General features: G+C 43.2%; 1 protein-coding gene and 1 long non-coding RNA gene across 2 annotated transcripts in view; both read left to right on the forward strand.

Moving 5' to 3' along the window:
• The window catches only part of pex5la (peroxisomal biogenesis factor 5-like a), a 393,391-nt gene that overhangs the window by 313,587 nt on the left and 62,703 nt on the right, over positions 1-17,101 (forward strand).
• LOC117518683 lies at positions 1,144-13,401 on the forward strand. Its single transcript, XR_004563040.1, has 3 exons — positions 1,144-1,158; positions 9,677-9,679; positions 13,322-13,401. It is a non-coding gene; the product is annotated as an uncharacterized LOC117518683 (long non-coding RNA).

Below are 17,101 nucleotides of genomic sequence, written 5' to 3' on the forward strand. Positions count from 1 at the left end.
GCTGATATTAGAGATATGGGCTGCAGTGTGTGTGACTATAGCAATGTGCAAAGTTACTCAAGTCAATGTCAGACTTAAAAAAAAAAACTTCACTTTAATAATGCACCATTACCATTTAATAATGCATGTTCAGTTTGATTATTTGATTGCTTGGGGTTTCTTTCTGTTATTTCTCATGCAGCAAATATTTTGATTGAGATTTGACTGATATAAAAGCTTTGGATATTTAATGACGATTGAATTGCAGTATTACTGTGATTAATACTGAATTAAGGTTTGTGTGGTGAAAACCAATGCAGCTGGCACAACAGGATAAGAATCATTGTAGAAACTATAGATGAAACTACAGCAGGTATAGCTTCAAGGGTACACTGAAATGACTTGGGATGAAGGTATCGCAATGATTTTGACTTTATCAAAATGCAACCACATAAATCTTCCAAACATTGACATGACTCAATAATATAGAACACAATGCTAAAATACAGAGGTGGGACAAAGTCACTGTAAAGTCATTCTGAAGTCATCAATCTTCAAGTCCTATGTTAAGTCTCAAGTCAGCTTGCAAACAACTGGTGGTCATTATGACTTGAGACTTGACTTGGGACTTGCTGATTCATGACTTAAGAGTGAATTGGTGACTTCGTCCTACCTCTGCTAAAATACCTTCTGCCGTATCAGCATAAAAATAAGAAATGCAACACACAGTTTCACTTGGCCAACTCATGCACTGGCGCCAATATACTGCCCTGGTGGACAAACCCCAACATGAAATATGACATTTTGATCCTGAAAGTAGGCCAAGGTCCACTACCATCAATGACTGCAAGTTCAGTATCCTGAGATTACATCCTGTAAACGTAACATTGTAACAACAGAGAGAATGGATGTAATGAATGAAAGAGTGTGTAGCAAGAAGAAAGAGTGTTGTAGCAAGAATGTGACCTTTTGACCACTTAAATAGGTCAAGGTTAGGTATTTTTGAACTTGTCCAAGGCCTGTGTCCCAAGAATGCTCCCTGTGAATTGAAGGACTCTGGCAGTAAGATGACTGGAGTTATGCTGGGCACAAACAGACAGATGGATGGATAGAGACAAAGTCTTTGCAATACCGTATGGCCATATTTTAGCCATCGGGTATTGTATATATACAGAAACAGTAACTAATACAAGTATTTCTGACTTTATTGTGGTGTATCAGTATCCATCTAGGCATGCCACATGGTCAGAACAGTGACACCAAACATCTGTTGCATCTACATCAATAAAGGCCCCTTCACACATAGTGCGAAGTTTGGTCATATATAAACATTTATCGCCACAGTGATATATGTTTCTATTTATGTCCACGTGATGACAGCAAACAGACACTACTGAGCCATCACAGTGGGCAGTTGTTAGTCCATGTCTGCCCAAACACAGTATGTGTTGTGCAGCTGGGATGTCCAGAATGACAGATTTCCACAGCAGCTTCAGTGGGCGGCCACACCTCCTGTCTGTTCAGCACACACACCAAAGCCACACTCATGGGGAACTTGGACAAATTTCACTGACAGCACAACAGTGATTGTCTGCTGACTGTTGTCATGCCAAGAGTGCCAATGGCCACACATTTTCTAAGTGCCATGTGAGCGATGTTAGATGTTTGTGCGTGTCAGCTGGAATTTGGCCGACACCTGCCACGAGAGGGATCAATGGGTTCGCACAGCAACCATTCTTTCTTTCAGCCGCTGGTGTGCACAAATAATTGTAGCAACAGGTGTACGAGGCACTCGAGCCAGGGATGATTTTACGTGTTTTGCACGATTCCTGTACAGCAGGCTTTTTGACATGCTGGCATGCACCCTCGAACAATATAATGGCAAAAATTGAAGAGTTTGATGTTTCCATTAAACATTCTTAGAAACCACATATGAAGTTTAGCACAGCGATAAGATGCTAAGGTATGCTAAAAGGCTGAAAACATCTAGCTTCTTCACCACTGTGGTTTGCCACTGTCTGGAGTCGCCAACTGTAAAAGGCGAGCAGACACAACTGTCTGTCTATGTCAGTCTTGATGGTGCCAATATGCAGAACACCAGAAGTAAAAACAACTTTGCAAATTCGTAGTAAGGTTACCGCTGGCCAATAGAAATGGACTACATTTCTACAGTGCAAATTATTTTTTTTTACCAAGAAAAAAAACTTAAATTTGTAAGTGTTAGGTCATTTATCTTGTTTTAAGAGTTAATTTCCTATTTTAAGTGTTCAGCATGCTTATTTCTAGATTTAACAATCTTAAAGAATCTTGTGAAGTGAAATTATCTTGCTGCATGGACAGATCATTTTCTTGTTTTGAGTACCTTTTTCCTCAGATTTAGGGTTTTATCTTGTTTTAAGACACCTTTTTTGCAGGGTACATACAGTGCTTTTTCTGGCTGAAGTAGAGGTTGTGAAGTTGAGGTGGGCGCCAATTACTGAGGTACTACCTAGATTTACAGAATTTGATAGTATCATGCTGATGAAACTCGTAACGTCAACAAAAAGCAACAACCTGTTTATTTGATACTATACCAACCAAACTGTTTAAGGACCTGTGGCCGATTGTGCTGGAAATTAGTAATCTTCTCTTAACTTCTGGATCTGTTCCTAAGCGTTTCAAATCTGCAGTGATTAATCATTACTTAAGAAACCTAATCTTGGGCCCTAGTGTATTGAAAAACTATCGGCCGATATCAAATCTATCATTTTGCTCTAAAATTCTGAAAAGTGGTGTCACGACAGCTCGTAGACTATTTACTGAGAATAATCTCTTTGAGCCACTGCAGTCTGCTTTTAGAAAATATCATTCCACAGAGACGGCTCTCACTAAAGTGTGGTGAATGATCTTCTGCTTACAGTGGACTCGGACACCACTACGGTTCTGCTGCTGTTAGATCTCAGTGCTACATTCGATACAGTGGTTATCATATTCTACTTGAATAGGCTGGAAAATCATTTTGGGATTACTGGGAGTGCCCTTGCATGGCTGACGTCATACCAGTCGTTCTTACTGTGTTTTGTACAGTAACACTACCTCTAACTTTAGTGACATGAAATTTGGGGTTCCTCAGGGGTCTGTCTTAGGCCCCCTGCTTTCTCCCTTTATATAGCACCCCTCTGGCACTATTGCGGCGTTTTGGGATTACCTTTCACTGCTATGCAGATGATACTCAGTTATATATGCCGATAACTGCTGGTAATCTTGTTCACATAAAATCCTAGAAGATTGCCTTGCAGCAGTGAGAAGTTGGATGTTTAGAAACTTCCTACTTTTAAACTCTGAAAAGACTGAAATGATGGTTCTTGGGTCCGTGAGACATCGGCATCAATTTGACCAGTTAACACCCAGCCTAGGCTCGTGTGTCATACATCACACTGACAAAATGAGGAACCTTGGGGTAATTTTTGATCCTTTCGTTGTCCTTTGGCTCCATATAGAAATATTACTAGGACTGCTTTCTTCCACCTGCAAAATATAGCAAAGATCATCCTATCCGGTCTATGGCTGATGCTGAGACCCTGATCCATGAGTTCATCTAGATTGGACTACTGCAATGTTCTATTTTCTGGTTTACCGCAGTCTAGCATTATGGCTCTCCCAGTTGGTTCAAAATGCTGCAGCCAGACTTTTGACACAAAGCAGAACGTTCGACCACATTACACCCATTTTGGCGTCTCTTCACTGGTTTCCTGTCCCAGTGAGATCAGATTTAAGGTTCTGCTACTAACCTATAAAATTATTCATGGACTGCACCTGCCTACCTAGCTGACCTAATTAAACCTTACGTACCGGCCCAGTCTTTACGTTCTCAGGGTGCAGGACTACTTTGTGTCCCTAGGGTGAATAAGAAGTCTGCGGGTCACAGAGCTTTCTCTTATCGTGCCACTGTTCTGTGGAATGGTCTCGCTGCGTCAATAAAACAATCAGATTCTGTGGAGACTTTCAAGTCCAGACTTAAGACGCACTTATTTTCCCTTTCATATGGCTAGCATACTGGTACAGTTTTGTTTTACACTTTATCCTCTTTTAATTCATATTATTAGTAACTGGAGCGGGGCCGTGGCCTCAACTTCACATAAATTCTGGGTCTTTTAGTGAAGCTTAGGGCTAGCGGCCGGCGATCACCTAATGCTGGCAAAATATACTGTATTTTGTTGTCTTTCTGATGCCTGATTCCGTTTTTTCTCTGTTTAAGGTGCGCTCCATCCAGAGATGGGAGTTGTGTTTGTGTTGGCGACCCTCCTGTCTCGTGCACCAACAGCAATTCTTGTATATTCGTCCGTGAATTGTTCGGTGAATTATTTCTGTAATTATGTTTGTAGCATGGCCCAAGCAGCGGGTCACCCCTTTGAGTCTGGTCTGCTTGAGGTTTCTTCCTCAGAGGGAGTTTTTTCCTTACCACTGTTGCTCTGGGGGTTGGTAAGGTTAGACCTTACCTGTGTGAAGCGCCTTGAGGCAGCTCTGTTGTGATTTGGCGCTATACAAATAAAAATAAATTGAAAATTGAAACGAAGGTAGATGCTAAAAGCACTTTAAGCATTAAGCATCTTGCATAAGGTCGCGTAAATGATTTCCGATATCACAGGATTTGAAGAAAGGATTCTCCGGTTTCAAGCCACTGCTTTAACCAATACAGTGGTCCCTTGTTTATCGCGGGAGTTAGTTCTAAAATAGCCCGCAATAGGCGAAATCCGCGAAGTAGTCAGCGTTATTTTTTGCAATTATTATAGACGTTTTAGGCTGTAAAACCCCTCACTACACACTTTATACACTTTTCTCAAACAGGCATTAACATTTTCTCACTTTTCTCTCGTGTGTAAACACTCTCAAAGTTCAAACCTTAGTAGAAAAATAAGACCAACCTGTTTTCAGGCCCAAACATTTTTGAGAAATAAAAATAGAACATTTCCTATAAATTATGATGGCTTTTAGAACTAACGAATTTAATTTTAACAATCAACCTACGAGGCTGGACACATAAGAAATTATTAATAGTGATCTGACCAGTATTTCACAGTTCCTTGCCCGCGCCTCTTCGTCCTGGCGCTGCGGCACTGTCGTGCCTTTTTCCACTGAGTGACACGTCGGTGCAGGTGTCTTTTTCCGAGTGAAGAACACAGTTATGGGTAGTTGTTGGCGCTCTTTTTTCTTCTGGGCAAGAAGTTTCTTATAAACAGACATGCAGAACACAATGCGCGTGCTCTCCCTTTGTGGTGCCGCGACCAGCCTGCTTGATGAGGACGCAGAACACAATGCACTGTAAAAAAAAAAAAAAAAAAAAGCATGCAAAATTGAACTAAAAAAATCCACGAAACTGCAAGGCCGCGAAAGGTGAACCGCGTTATAGCGAGGGACCACTGTAGACCAATAGACCCCTGTGCTCTTGAGCATGCACATATGGACACTCTTTTCGGGCAGTTCATTTCCAAGAAAAATGGCACAAATCACTTTGTCCCTGTCTCTAAGCAGCTACATGCTGTACAGATTCCAGACTCGGTGCTCAGCTTGCACCATATGCTATTACTACACACTCCTGTCTTTCTGAACTGTGGAGTCTGCTAGAATGCACAAAACAAATTGTCTGGTGAAATGCTTTTTTTGGTTGTATTTTCTGTGAGTGGCATTATCAGGACTCCAGCTTCCTATTTTTGTCTTGCTGGCCAACATGCAGGCAGCAGCGCAGTAGGTGGCTCAATAACACTGAAAGGCCAGAACAGTCGTGCTCTGCAGATGGAGAGCTTTTTTGGAAGTCTGTGCCCTGGCACTGGTAAATGAGACTTTTTGTAATGTAATCCCCCTGGGAAAAGTGGATAAGTAACCCTAACTATGTGCTTGTTTTTCTTCAAAGGCTGTATCTCATTAACATGATTCTACCTGAAAGAAACAGATAAGGTTAGAGCTGACTCCACCGGGAAGAGGCCACCTCACAGATGGAGAAAGATTGTGTAATTTCATATAGTTTTTCTCCATGTGTTTTTGATTTGTTTTTAACTATTGCTTTGCCCCTGTGTGTGACCCTGCAGTAATCAGGTGTCTGTCGCTACACACATTACTCCCACATTTGATATAAAATATAGTAGAAACAAATAAATGATGCTCCTACAGTGTTCAGTAGACCTTGACTTCATAGGCAATGATGTGATCTTTGCAGAATCAGTGGATACCCTGATTGCAGCACTTGAGAAGTTGAGCGAGGAATCAAAGTATCTGGGTTTGTGACAGTCCTGGATCAAGACAAGATCCAGGCTTTCACTGAAGTCCAATGAAACTCTCATTGAAGTGTGATAACTGTATTCTTGGATTAGATTAGACAGAACTTTACTGAGGGCAACACGGTGGCTTAGTGATTAGCATTGTTGCCTCACAGCGAGAAGGTCATGGGTTAAATTCCCGCCTGTGGCCTTTCTGTGTGGAGTTTGCATGTTCTTCTCGTTTTTGCGTGGGTTTCCTCCGGGTGCTCCGGTTTCCTCCCACGTCCAAAGACATGTGGATTAGGTGGATTGGAATCTTTAAATTGTCAGTAGGTGTGCGAGTGGGTGTGAATGTGTTTGTTTGTCTGTTTGTGGCCCTGTGACAGACTGGCATCCTGTCCTGGGTGTACCCTGCCTCGCGCTCTATGACTGCTGGGATTGGCTCCAGCCCCCCGTGACCCTTAATTGGACTAAGTGGTTAAGATGAGTGTGAGTGTGAGAACTTTATTGATCCCTTGGGATCCCCTCAAGGAAATTGAGGTTCCAGCAGCATTGTATAGCAGCACACAGAGTAAGAAGCACAAAGAGTATCAAAGTGAAAGAAAAAAAAAAACAGTTTGCAAATATAAATGCAAATACGACATACTGATCAGTACTGGTTTACTGGCTTCTACTGTTCCTCTCATTCCTGTTACTCCTCCTCCCCTTAGTGAGGAGTTGTGATGGCCTGACGGACAAAAGAGTTTTTCAGTCTGTCGGTCCTGCACTCGGAAGGAGCAGTCTGTGGCTGAAGAGGCTCCTCTGGTTGCTGGTGATGGTTGTTCAGAGGGTGACTGGCATCATCCATAATGTCCAGCAGTTTGTCCAGTATTCTCTTCTCTGACCACCGTCACCAGAGAGGCCAGCTGTCACAGAGCCAGCCTGCCTGATCAGTTTGTCCAGCCTGGATGTGTCCCTTCTTGGATGTGTTGCACCCCCCCCAAACACACCACAGTGTAACAAAGGACGTTGGCTACTACACAATAGATTTTGCTGAGTAAAATCTTCTCTGCTGGGATAAAAAAAAAAAAAAAAACACTATTGTAGAGTGAAATCTGCTCTACCAATGTCGTTGACCAAACAGTCCCCCCACCCCCCACCCTGCCTCCACTGCGCATGCGTCATTTCAGAGCTCAGATGCTATGTGGACAGACTGTCTTCACCCAAAGCAATCAAATGGATTAATGGGATTATTAGCCATCTGTCAGACTGGGCGGGAGCCCGGCACCCAGAGTGGCTTGACGCGCAATACAGACTCCTAGACTTGGCTTTGGTGTAAGAGATAACATGGTCTTATTTCAGGCACAGGTACAGTACACATGTGGTCAGTCAGGGGAGCAGAGGTACAATCGGGATCAGGCAAAATGCAGTCATTGATGAGCAGGGTTCAGTGGCACAGGCAAACACAGACATCGTACATATGGCAAAAGGCGCAGTCAAAAACACAGAGCAAAAAATATGGTACACGGCTAGACAAAAACAGGGCTGTTCTGGCTGTGATAATGTGAGGGCTTAAATAACAGGTGGTGTAAACGAGGTGCATGTGCAGACTGATTAGGTAATGAGGTGCACGTGTGGAGGGAAAATTCTAGAAATGGGGTGTGGCTAGTGGACAAAGATAAACACTATGCAAGAGAGTGATGCAAGGAGCAAAGATACTAGGGCAGGTGCAGGGAGTGTGAGTGAGTTGAAACAACACAGACAGAAACAAGGTGAGAGACATGGGGTAGTTGCAATGATATGAAGTGAGAACATAATCAGACATGACTGAGGAAACTACAGGGAACTATGAAAGGTAAAATGGTGAATGCACTGCATTTATATAGCGCTTTTCCATCTGCATCAGATGGTAAAAGTACTTTACAAATAATGCCTCACATTCACCCCGATGTCAGGGTGCTGCCGTACAAGGCACTCACTACCACACCGGGAGCAATTGGGAATTAAAGACCTTGCCCAAGGGCCCTTAGTGATTTCCAGTCAGGTTGGGATTTGAACCGAGGATCTTCTGGCCTCAAGCCCAACGCCTTAACCACTAGACCATCACCTAAATCAAAGCTGGAGCAGAAAGAGAACAACAAAAAGGGGGGAAAAATGGGCTCAACGCCGTGATCAGGCCAAAATCATGACAGTGCACCACCCCCCGCGGGAGTCCCCGGACGTCCGCACAAAAACAAACCGACACAGAGAGGGCGGCAGGGGAAACAACAAGGAGGCGGACAAACAGAGACCAGGTGACACATAGAAGGCCTAAAAGGCAGGAGACCCAAGGGTAGCCAAACACATGAGTAAAACCAAGTACAGGAACCACCAGGCAGGACGGACAAATTGGAGAACAGGCCCTGAGTGCAACCTGTTGCAGAGACCCATCAGGAGACTGGCTTAAGGCTGGGGCAGGAGGGCGACCATGAGGTCTGTCAAAGTGCCTAACTAAATCAGGGACCTGACTATGGGGAGCACAGGACACAGAGGCGGAGTCAGAAGTGCATAAGAATATGGATTTAGGGACAAAAAGCCTGGAATAACAGAGGAAAAAAACAGACGTTTAAAGGGGAAATGAACCAAGTGACAAAACCAAAGGAACAAATAAAACAACAAAATCCAGACTATCCCAAAAACCCACTGCCGAGGGAAAACCACACCTAGTCTCCAAATCCCAGTACCAATTAACAATCCATTCAAATGAGTATGAGAACCAGGAGTTCACTGAACTCAGATGGGGTTTCAACAATTGCACTAGAGCACTAAGATGAGCAGCTGAAAGGAGCTTATATAAGGGACACAGGTGCATGATCCAAAAACCTAAAGCATTCAGCACCAAATTGCAATACGTAGAACACAGCCAGAGGACAGAAATCTCACCAGAGAACAAGTTAATCCTGAGCACCTTCTTCCTCAGTAAATGTAAAAAATAACTGATGCCGCCAGAGAGATCAAAAACATGATTGGGACAGAAAACCTCATTAGGGAACCCATAAAAGGATTCTGCCACTGCAGGGGTGGAATTACATCTCACCAAATGACAGGCTTTCCCCAGAGGAAGAATGAAATAAATTGACAGCTTATCATTAAACATATGACAATCAGTACTTGCGTAAGAAGCTTATATGAAAAACATTGCAGATTCAGGCGTAGGACGTTTAACAGACCTCCCACCGCTTCACATGAAAGCCATTTCAGATTCAGCATTAGCGTGTTTAACAGATTCCAAACAGATTCATAAGAAGGCAATTTCAGGGTCAGACGTGGCACCCTTAAAATGTTACAAACAGATTCACCAGCATGAAAACAATCAACAAAGACCTGAAGCAAAAAGAAATATTACTGACCGTCCTTGTAATAGTGTCCTCAGGGGCCATCTTCAGGGACGACTCAGACGACAGAGCCGGCCGGGAAGGCCCTGGGTTGTCCGAACAGTTCGACAGTGTGTGCACGTGGGGCGCACTCCCAGATGCCGTCGCTGGTCGTGCAAAGGCATCTCCAGTGGCCACCGAAGGTGCCACATCAGCAGGGCTGGTGTCAACAGCAGGCAGTAACTTGGCTGAGCTCTCAGAAGCAGCTGGACTGAGTGACGTCACAACGGTGCGTGATCTCGCTAAGTCCTCTGCTGATGATGCAGTGACTGAGTAGACTGAGAATGGTGGCGGAGATGAGACGATCGTGATGCGGGTCGATAGTTCCAATTGGTGCTGACAAAAGAACAGATCCGGGTGGAGGCGCACACAGGACAGCCCGGTGCATTATGAGGTAGAAATGGCTGATGTAGATGGTGACGTTGGTTTGGGAAACGCAGCCAGAGTCGACGCAACTGTCCGCGCGGGGGCGGAACTGGCCGGAGCCACTGATGAGGAAGTAAACTGCACCAGGGAGTGAGTCACAGATCTCCTGGTGGAAACCACCGGTGGGGATGGGCATGTTCCAGATGGCTCAACTGTCAGCCGCGATGACACAGACTGTCCAACGGGACAGGTGGGAGAGGCCATCAGAGAGAAGTCGGGCAAATCTAGTGTGTCAGCGGTCATCAGTGCAGCTATCTCTGCAGCAGGTGACCATGGTTCAGGCTGGAGTACTCGTCGTGTCCAGGGTGCCGGTACAGGAACCTCTCGTGCTGACATGCTGGCTTCCGGGACAAGCAGCTCTGCTGGATACTGAGGCATGACTGTGGAAGCCGCCCGGTTCCTTCGAGGAGCGGGCTTTGGAGGGTTCTGGAGGGACACTAGCATCACAGGCTGTATTTCGGAGACTGATGGAAGGAGGGAAGTGCCCAGCATCTGTGCTGCTACGTGCCAAGATGGAGAGTGAGCGGCGTCGGAGAGCGTGATTACATGTGGTTCTTCACAGCTGGTGGCGGTAAATTCTGATTAAAAACAGAAAGTCCATTGGGTCCTCAATGCAGGGAGGAACCCAGCCCTGCTTAAGCTGCGTTTTAAGTCCTTCGGCTTGGGAAAAGCGGTTAGCAGCTCTGGCTCGGCTAAAAGGATCTGGTCAAGAGCTGAAAAAATGCGCTGTTTACTCCGCAGACTGGAACAGCCCTGATACTCAAAAAAACAAGTCCTGAATTTTGAATAACTGATTTGCCGTGTCTATAGTGCCACCTGCTCTGTTTCAGAGACATCATCCTCATCCAGGTTAGGCCACTCTGACTCATCATCAGCAGTCAGAAGGTGCGCCTCGGGGTGCCTCATCCATTCCGGCAGTCTTTTCTCACAAAAAGTCATCTCGGCTCAGAAGCTTTGGGAAGAAGTCACATAGACAAGGGTTTGAATCAACAAGCTCCCAGGCTTGCTCTAGATAATCACATTTTTCCCTGGGAGTGTAGCAGTCATGGAAACAATCAAAAAATGAGATGTCACCAAAAATCTTTCACCACCTCAATATCTGGGAGCACAGCAACCATGTCCGTGGCAGGGGTGGAGCCTGTTGAGTCCATGTTGTGGCCAGATTGTATTGACAGACCAGGCGGGAGCCTGGCACCAGGAGCAGCTGGACCCGCAATGCAGACTCCCAGACTTGGCTTTGGTGTAAGACTGGCGTGGCCCAACCAGTCAATCACGATCGACTTCCAGATCATCCAGAGATGATACTGATCAAAAGTTATCGAAAGCTTTTCTCGATGTTGAAAGGTGTGGCTGCTGAATAGACGTTAGGTAGCACAGAGGTAAATTTCTGGAACAGTTGAATGACTTGTTGCCCAGATTAAAAAAAAAATTCTGAAACGTTCACTAACCATGCTCAATATGCACAGCTTGGATTTAGCCTTTCTATTTCTTGCCTCCTCTCAGTGCAGAAGTCCACTAAGGTAGGGCACAACTTTAATTAGGCTTTGTGTAATTTGAGTTGTTTGTTGTTGTGTTGTTACAGGCCAGTCCTGGCCTACTTGTGCTTATTCTTTGCACATTTACTTCAAGAATGCATATTATTGTTCAAACTTTTTCTTTGTGCTAGGAAATTGTGTTATTATATTGGTGCACAATAAATTGTGGCTACGCTGTGGCGTTTGATATGGCTTGGTAGATCTTGATACACTGTCAACTTTAAAAGTAGATCTTGGTTAAAAAAAGGTTGCGCACCCCTGGTGTAAGAGATAACATGGTCTTTATTTCAGGCACAGGTACAGTACACGTGATCAGTCAGAGGTACAATCGCGATCAGGCAAAAACGCAGTCATTGACGAGCAGGGTTCAGTGGCACAGGCAAACACAGACATCAGAGATAAGGCAAAAGGCACAGTCCAAAACACAGAGCAAAAAATACGGTACATGACTAGACAAAAACAGGGCTCTGAATAAAGGCTGGAGAGTGTACTAAGACAACAATCTGGTTATGAGAATGTGAGGGCTTAAATAACAGGTGGTGTAACGAGGTGCATGTGCAGACTGATTGGTAATGAGGTGCACGTGTGGAGGGAAAATTCTAGAAAGGGGGCGTGGCTAGTGGACAAAGATTAAACACTGTGCAAGAGAGTGATGTAAGGAGCAAAGATACTAGGGCAGGTGCAGGGAGTGTGAGTAAGTTGAAACAACACAGACAGAAACAAGGTGAGAGACATGGGGCAGGTGCAATGACGTGAAGTGAGAACATAATCTGGTAAGTAAACACTAGGACAAAACTAAACTGGAACTGACTGACTGAAAAATACATAAAGAGATTACAGGACAAACCAAGGCTAAATAATTAACAGAAAACAAAATCCGATATAACAGATAACTAAATGATAAACAATGAAAACATAAACCGGCAGAACAAACTAGAATAGAACTGAGCCATGGCTAAAGTAAGAAAAGTGACAAAGAAACAAGTGACAAAGTCAAATAGAACAGAGATAAACCATGATGCAAATAAACAACTAATAAATCAAAGCTGGGGCAGAAAGAGAACGGAAAGGGGACACAAAAATGGGCTCAACGCCCTGATCAGGCCAAAATCATGACACCATCAGATGACAAGGTAAAACCTCTTAAATCATTCTAAAGTCAGTTTTAAGCAGAAACGAGGCCGTTTTAAGCAGGAACGAGGCATTAATCATACTTTGAAATGACGGACGGTCAGTGAACGCAACAGCTAGCAGCCCAAGTAGCTGCGGCGCTCTGATTGCTTCCTTTTTCTGATGAAATAATGCTGTATTTATGTGGAAATGATTGTTGTACAAAAGCGTCAGATATCTGTCGCTGAGACAGATGATGACTGGAGTGCAGTTTGAAGAAAAAAAAAAAAAGAGGTGAACCGTGGCTGATGACGCATGCATAGTGAAGGCAGGGCTGACCGAGTTTTAGGCGATTCCATACTACCTATGCATGCTCCCCGACCTGAGCTAAGAAAAATTAATGTCTCCTTAAAGAAGAACTATGCAAGTCTGGTTAGTTTTTTTGCTGTTTTGTTGGTTGCATTCTTCTCTGCGGAGCGCCACACTGTCATAAAAATTGTCATAAACATAACTGTCATAAAAATTCAGTGCTGGCCCTCCCTCCTTCCCTCTACCCCCAGGGCTCCATTTGCATCCGTTTTCAACAGAGCCGGCAATCGCAATCCGTGGATCCAGAAAACAATACACAAAAATACATAGAGAACAGAGTTTATCTCAATATACTTACAAGTGCAGCAGCAAGAACGCCAGGTCTGCATCTGTTTTGCACGCTTCTCAATCGTTCAGTCCAGCCAAGGTTAACCTGTGTGTGACCCCTCTTTCTGTCATTCGTTATACAAAATCTGGTATATACAATGTTTTTTACATGGAAAACCACACAAAAACAGTGAATGCGAATATCTGACAGTGACAGTTTAGGAGAGTTTTACTGTAGTACAAATACAAAAACAAACCTCTGATAGTTATAAGACAACATTATTTATTTAGAAGTACCAGTTTATTTTAGCTGATCTAGGTTAATTAGAAAGTTCTACAAATTAACTTTCCAGCAGTTAACTTGTATTTCTACCATACTTACTGTTTCACTTCAGCTGACTAAGAAACTCTAATTGGATTTTAGAGCCAAACTGTATATTCCTGTTTCAAAAGGGGAACAACAGCGTGTATCCTGTGTTTGCTCAGGATAGATGTTGCCATGATTACTTATGTTACCCACAATGTATTCATGAAGTCACTAATGAATACACCTTCCCCCACCCTTCCCAAGTTCATTTGTAAGCAGCTCTGACATGTTGGCTTAGGAGGAACTCTGGATTCATTCCATTTCACATAACGCTTCATTGGAGCTGCTCAAATTAGAGTCACAGCTATGGGTTTGCTGCAATGATGTGCAGGATATAAATTACCTCCCATTATCATTGTTCCACATAATTAAACTGCCAATGCAAGGTTAAAAACAGCGGTACTGCCTAAAGAAATATGGCATTTCTTGTCATTCATAGACCTGACCATATTCATGCTGTTTTAATTTTGCAGTTTGTTGTCAGCCATAGTGTAAGGAGAGAAGCGAGAAGTTACACCCCAGATGGGATTTCGTATCCACACAAAGCAAATAAGATGATAAAGCAGGTCACAAAGAAAAGCTCTCAAAACACTGGCAAAGAAAATGTGGGTACAACCCCAATTCCAGTGAAGTCGGGGCGTTGTGTAAATATAAATAAAAACAGAATAAAATGATTTGCAAATTCTCTTCAACCTATATTCAATTGAACACACCATAAAGACAAGATATTTAATGTTCAAACTGATAAACTTTATTGTTTTGTGCAAATATTTGCTCATTTTGAAATGGATGCCTGCAACACATTTCAAAAAAGTGGTGTTTACCACTGTGTTACATCACCTTTCCTTCTAACAACGCTCAGTAAGCGTTTGGGAACTGAGGACACTAATTGTTGAATCTTTGTAGGTGGAATTCTTTCCATTCTTGCTTGATGTACGACAGTTGTTCAACAGTCCGGGGTCTCCATTGCCCTATTTGTGCTTCACTTTACTACGAAGCCACGCTGTTGTAACACGTGCAGAATGTGGCTTGGCATTGTCTTGCTGAAATAAGCAGGGACGTCCCTGAAAAGATGTTGCTTGGATGGCAGCATGTGTTGCTCCAAAACCTGGATGTACCTTTCAGCATGATGGTGTCATCACAGATGTGTAAGTTGCCCATGCCATGGGCACTAACACACCCCCATACCATTACAGATGCTGGCTTTTGAACTTTGCGCTGGGTGGGCTTTTTCCTTTTTTGTCCAGACGACATGACGTCCATGATTTCCAAAAACTATTTGAAATGTGGACTCATCAGACCGCACCAGCACACTTTCCACGTTTGCGTCTGTCCATTTCAAATGAGCTCGGGCCCAGAGAAGGCGGCGGTGTTTCTGGATGTTGTTCATGTTGGCTTTCGCTTTACATGGTAGAGTTTTAATTTGCACTTGTAGATGTAGCGATGAACTGTGTTCACTGACAATGGTTTTCTGAAGTGTTCCTGAGCCCGCGCGGTAAGATCCTTTACACAGTGATGTTGGTTTTTTAATGCAGTGCCGCTGATGGATCAAAGGTCATGAGCAATTTAATGTTGGTTTTCAGCCTTGTCGCTTACATGTAGAAAGTTCTCCAGATTCTCTGAATCTTCTGTAGATGATTTAATCCCTAAATTCCTTGCAATTGAATGTTGAGAAACATTGTTCTGAAACTGATGGACTATTTTTTCACGCAGTTGTTCACAAAGTGGTGATCCTCACCCCATCTTTGCTTGTAAACGGCTGAGCCTTTTGAGGATGCTCCTTTTATACCCAGTCATGACACTCACCTGTTTCCAATTAGGTGTTCTTTGAGCATTCATCAACTTTCCCAGTTGTTGTTGCCCCGTCCCAACTTTTTGAAATGTGTTGCAGGCATCCATTTCAAATGAGAAAATATTTGCACAACAACAATAAATTTATCAGTTTGAACATTAAATATCTTGTTTTTGTGGTGTATTCAATTGAATATAGGTTGAAGAGGATTTGTAAATCATTGTATTCTGTTTTTATTTACATTTTACACAATGTTCCAACTTCATGGAATTGGGGTTGTATATCACTAAATAAAATTTTGTTTTAAATCTTTCCTTCCCATCTTAACATGTTTCCAAAGTTTATAAATCTTTAATTTAACCTTTATTTAACCAGGTTAGTCCCATTGAGAATGACATCTCTTTGTAAGGAAACTGGACAATTATAAAGTTCCAATCACCTAACCTGCATGTCCTTTAAATGTGGGAGGAAAGTGGAGCACCCAGAGGAAACCCATACAAACATGGCAGAACATGCAACCTTCCACACAGAAAGGCCACGGTGGGAATCAAATCCATAACCTTCTTACTGTGAGGTAACAGTGCTAACCACTAATCCATTAAAATTAATGAATTCGCAGCCTCACATGACAGTGCAGCACCATCACAGATGATTATCTCTCAGAGCCCCACATCTGAGAGATTGGAATATTGGAAAACTATACGGAACATTTTCCGACCTTGCCGATCTTACCCTGTCTGCACCCTGCACAACTGTGGAGAGTGAACGCTTATTCAGCATTGCATCCAACATGTGGATGAACACAGGAATAGACTCATGACTGAAAAAGCAAAGATGCTCCTCTTGATTAAAAATAATCTTCCCACAATGCTTATCAACAAGTCATAGGCATTTAGCATGTGCAAATGCTGTTTAACATTTGTTTCCCTGTTCAAAGCAAATGCACTTTAATTTTACTTGCGTTGTTTCTCTGTTTCAAAGTCTTTAAGACCACATTGATGTTATTTATGAAGCAAATGGGCTATTTTACTTTACTTATGAAGCAACAGATGTATTATATATGTCCCTTTTTGACATTATTTGATGTATGCAATGTTGTGAGATATGTTACCTTTTATTTATCTGACTTTCTGCACTTTTTGAGAGCCTTAATGTTTTCAATCTGTTAAAGATTGTGTCACTGATAGCAGGTAAATTTAGGTGTTTTTCAGTTGTCTTTTTGACTGAATAGTTGCTGCATTGTGCCTGCAAGGTTTTTTGTATGTTTTCCCTTGAAGAATTAAATAAAAATGTGTTTTTGTCTAAATTAAAGTGATTTTATGTAACCAGTAGCACTCATCATAACTAAATTGGAAAAGCTACAGTCAATCCATGTGATCGGTATCGGTGATCGGCACTCATGTTATATGGCTGGGGGGGGGCCTGGCTGCCGGTTTGTTTGTCTGTTTGTTTTCCTCCCAGGTGGCGTGCATTGGGACTGAGTGGCTGTGTTGCTGAGGCTGTCAGGACCTCACCCTGATCACCTGCGACTCGTCAGGACTCACAGCTGAGGTGCATCTGGATGGATTGGAGCATGTTGGCATTTAAGACTGGAGTGCACAGTGTGTATTTGCCAGAGACTCGACCTTGTG

The sequence above is a fragment of the Thalassophryne amazonica genome, chromosome 10, assembly GCF_902500255.1.
Source record: "Thalassophryne amazonica chromosome 10, fThaAma1.1, whole genome shotgun sequence".
Lineage (NCBI taxonomy): Eukaryota > Metazoa > Chordata > Actinopteri > Batrachoidiformes > Batrachoididae > Thalassophryne > Thalassophryne amazonica.